This window comes from Alligator sinensis, unplaced genomic scaffold (genome assembly GCF_000455745.1).
Source record: "Alligator sinensis unplaced genomic scaffold, ASM45574v1 scaffold268_1, whole genome shotgun sequence".
In the NCBI taxonomy this organism is placed as follows: domain Eukaryota; kingdom Metazoa; phylum Chordata; order Crocodylia; family Alligatoridae; genus Alligator; species Alligator sinensis.
The window spans coordinates 3437589-3442118 of NW_005841853.1; positions in this window are offsets into that span (position 1 = coordinate 3437589).

The following is a 4530-nucleotide window of genomic DNA, read 5'->3' on the forward strand; positions in this document are numbered from 1 at the left end:
TTCACAGGCTGGTAGGGAACACCCAGGAGAAATAGCAGGGAGCCCTGTTACTGTCCTGGGCTAAGCCCAACTCCCTGTGCAGCCCAGTTGTAGGACAGGAACAGCCCTGGAGCTCCCTTAGGCCCTGGAAGCTGGGGAGAGCACCTGTATCAGGGACTTATAAAAAGTCCCTGGCTGCTGCTCCCACAACATGGTTTGAAAAGGAAGTGTGATCCACTCCTGCTAACAGTTGATTGGTCAAATTCTTCTTTCCCCTGGGGCTTCAGTGGAGAGGCAAATTTGGTATAATATCTTTATATGGAAGATCTATTCTTTTTAACTTGCCTATACTTTTTGGGTTTTTTTAGCCAGGGACAAGTGAAGGACTACAAGGATTACTTCGTGCTCACAAAAGATGCTGGGTAGACAGCCTTGATTTCTATTCCAGTGCCTCACAGCAATAATACATTTTTCTGCATCACTATGTCTTAGCACTAGCCTCTGGGGACACCATCTTTAAAGACAAAGGGGAATTTTATTTTCCCAGGTCACTCAGTCCTTGGCACTTCTTCTGAACCAACAAACGTGTCAATTAGGGCCTGAAAAATATGGCAGAAAATTATTCATGCCCATTCATTCATACTTCAAATGGATTTGGTCTTTGTTGTGTTCATGTCACTTATTGATTGTTTCCAATAAATATGAGGCCTTGTGAATATGCAAGTTTAAAGTGATTTAATTAAGCAAGTGTGAAAGGCTGTAAGTTCATTCCTATTTTAATTTAAGCCAGGGTTAGTCCCAGCATAATACTGATTTAAATTGAAATAAAAGTGGCCACCAGGGCAGTTTCCATAAGTAGGTTAAAATGCAGCCCTTACATTTAATTGAGGTGGCATTCTCATGTAGACAATCCGTAAGAGAATAATACATTAGAGAATTGCTACAGAAAGTATTTCTGAAATTCAGAACCCTATGTATTTACTTTAGATGCCTGATTCACAACCAGTCTTACATTTGCCCAATAAGAAGACAGAAACATGGTATTTAACTCATCCAAACAATTTGGGAATTGCACTGCCACTACTTAATACTTGCAGCAAACTGCTTTGCAGAAGCTGATCAGCTGAAATATATTTTCACAGGATAGTCACCTGTGACAGGGGGCAATCTCCCAGGCCCGGTCACAGTTCTGGCCCACCCAGCTGTCTTGGGCAGTTTGCCTGGTCTCGTCTGCCACGCCTTTGTCATTATGTAAGATGGTGTTACAATACCACACAACTGCAGGGTATAGTTTTTGGTTTTACCCAGGACCAAGCAGGCCTACCTGCCCTGGTTTAGTTCCCTCATTAGGGTTCCTGGATACTGTCCTTGGGCTCTCTCTCATTGAGCCCAGCTTTCCCTCTGTCCCCATTCTTATATTATAACAGGCTTAATGCTGGCTGATCCCTACCCTCTTTGGCTGTGATGTCCCCCTCTCATTGAGGGGACCTTCAGCCCATATGGACTCTGGCCCCACCTTCAGGCTAGTCAGGGTGCCACCACAGATAGCTCACCTTGACCCTGGCCTGCCCCTCACATTAGCCATAACTGCCCTTTGGCCTTCTGGCCCTGGCCATCTTGAATTGACCAGTGCAAGAGATCACAGAGCCATCCTAGCAGCTGCTGACCCCCATCCTCTAGAGCAGTCTTTCCTGGGCCTCACCATACTTATACTCCAGGGCTTGCCTGGCCCCCTTGTACTCCGGGGCTTGCTTGGTGCCCTTGTAGGCTTACCAGGTGTTAGTCCCATGCCTAGTCTGGCCTTTGCTTTCTTTAAGTCCAAAGCCTTCCCACTGGGCCACTAGGAGCCTCCTGCCATCCCCATAGTTCCTCCCTGAGCACCAAGGTGATCCATGAGCAGCAGCTCAGCCGGGTGTTGTTGCTCCCTGGCTGCTCCCTTGAGAGCTGATACATGAATTTTTGGATGTAAATAGTTTGGCTATCATCATTGCTGGAAGCAGTGATAAGCTTTGTGATAGAGCTAGTCACAGTATATAAATTTGTTTCACATAAGCCCATACAGTACCACACAATACTTTTTTGGAGGGTAGAGTATTTTCTTACCATATATCTGTACAATGTCTAGTACAATGGGGTCCCAAGTAGGTATTGTAATAGAAATAATTACTAAGAATAATGAATAAGTCCCCAGACCAATAATAACTGCTACAGAGGTACTGGACAAAGTTTAGATCTAGGGCCAGGCCTCATAGCTGTCTTTGAAAAGAAGAAAGGGTTGAATATGAAAATGATCAACCTTAGGGAGAAATTCTGATCTAAACTCTCTAGTCTCCAGACTGTGTATGAATGTGGTCACGCACTGGAACAGGCTACCTAGAGAAATTGTGGAATATTCATCCTTGGAAGTTTTCAAGACCAGGTTAGACAAACACTTGGCTGGGATGCAGTGCTGGTTGGGGCTTCTAGCCCCAACCTCCAGCTCTCCTTGGCTGAAGAGCTGGGAGGAGCTGGCCAAGGGTAGCTTACCTGTTGCAGGACTATTTGTCCTGCAGTGAAGCACATGTACAGGGGTATGAGCTGCAATAATTTGTGCCACTGCAAGCGCATTCCCCAGCATATTTGGACACAGCCAAAGTGTATGGTTGAGGCAGGTCATACATTCATCATCGCATTTGGTTCTTTGGCCTGTTTCTCAAGAGATCAGATGATTTTTATAAGAATGCCTTTGGCCTTGGAATTTATCAGTTAGTAATAATAGCAAAGCTGGGTCACATTTGAAACCGTATCCTAAAATCACCTTATCTCACCATGGCTGATGCACTAAACCATCCAGCCTTCTATTACCCAGGTTTCCTCTTGGCTCAAATTGTTGTGATTACTGAAAACTTGCTTATGACGTCCCAGTTCCATGGACAAACAATCAAGGGAAGCAAGTGAACTACCCACTTCAGGGAAAGGTGATACCATTGAAATGCTGCATCAAATGTCCACTTCTTAAAATATTTACAGGGGATCAATGCCTTGCCACAGAGCGACAATGCCCTACTACATAGACTAAATGAGAAAGAGAGAGAGCGAGAGAGAGAGAGAGAGAGAAAGTGCATGTGTACAGCGACATGAGGGAGAGTCCCTGAAATGAATTCTGGATCAGTCAGGCAGAAGTATTAAGCAAATTAGAACAAAGTAAAAAAAAAAATCTTCAGGTCCAGATGGGATTTGGCTGAGCATATTAAGAAAACCAAGGCAGAAGTCTCCAGGCCAGAGCTAATTATCTCAAAGAGCTCATTAAGTTTAAGTGAGTTTCTAGAAGATTGCAAGCAAGTGAACCCCATTATCAATACTCAGAAAGGGATTTGAGTCCGAGTTGGTGTGGTGTGTGTATGCAGTTTGACATCTGCACTATGTTAATAATTAAAACAAGGGCTCAGGAAGAGGAAATGCACCATCCTCATTTATTAAATGAGAATAAAAAGGAGAGGCATGGGTTTCTGGATTTCTCCTTTCAGCTAAGAACTGGCTTGCTAGAGAAAAGGTTAATCCAATACTGCAAAGGTGAAAGATTTCAAAATAATGGTAGTGCTTTTTACTGGGAGCTGATCTGCAATGTGTGGGAGACTTTCCCTTGACTTCAGTGGAGTCTGGGGATCAGGGCTCTTTCAACTCAAATTTTCAGGCTTGAATTCTCACAGCACCTCTGGGAGATGGCTAAGCAGGGACAGTCTGATTTCACAGACTTTGAAACTAAAGCCGAAAAGCTAAGTGACTTGCCTGAGGTTATACAATGAGTGTACACATATTGCTGATAATAGGATGGAAGAATCCTGATGCCCGATTCTCCATTATAATCAAGAGAAAGTATTCATATCCCTGAATAATGGAGTGCCTGGCTTATTTAAAAAAGATTACACATGTACTGCTCTAGTGGGCCAAAGTCTCGTCTGGTGTAAGTATGTGTGCCTCCATAGAAGCCAGTCGTCTTACAACATCAGTTTAAACTCCAGGAGAAAGATCCCCTGTAAACTGAGTTTGCCAGTGAAGCATTTCACCCCTCGGTATATCAGAGGGATAAAATCAGTATGGCTCCATTGGGACATAATAGGGTTCTGGAAAAAAATATCTTTAAGGATGACGCCGCTTAATAGATAATGAGCTCTTTGAACCTTCTCATTGAATTTAGTGGCTGGAATATAGTTCTCCATTACATTGTTTAGGCCAGTTTCAGCAATCTATAAAGTTATCTGTTATATCCTTTAGGACTTTTAGTGAAAGATAAAGAAAGAAGGATTCTATTCAAAGTAATCCTTGGCACAGGTTAGGTATGGACAAAGGTGTTAAATACTAGCTATAGAAGTTCTGTCATTCAATAGTAGTTCATACAAGAAAGTATTATTTAACCAGACAACTACAAGGATGGGATAGGACATGAACACAAGCCAAAAAAAACCCAGTACAACAAACCCCTATAGGAAGAAATGAGTTGTGCATCACACCACGCTGGAAATGTTAGGTCTGCTGTAGAATGCCATTGATCAATGTCTGGCCCAAGCAGGA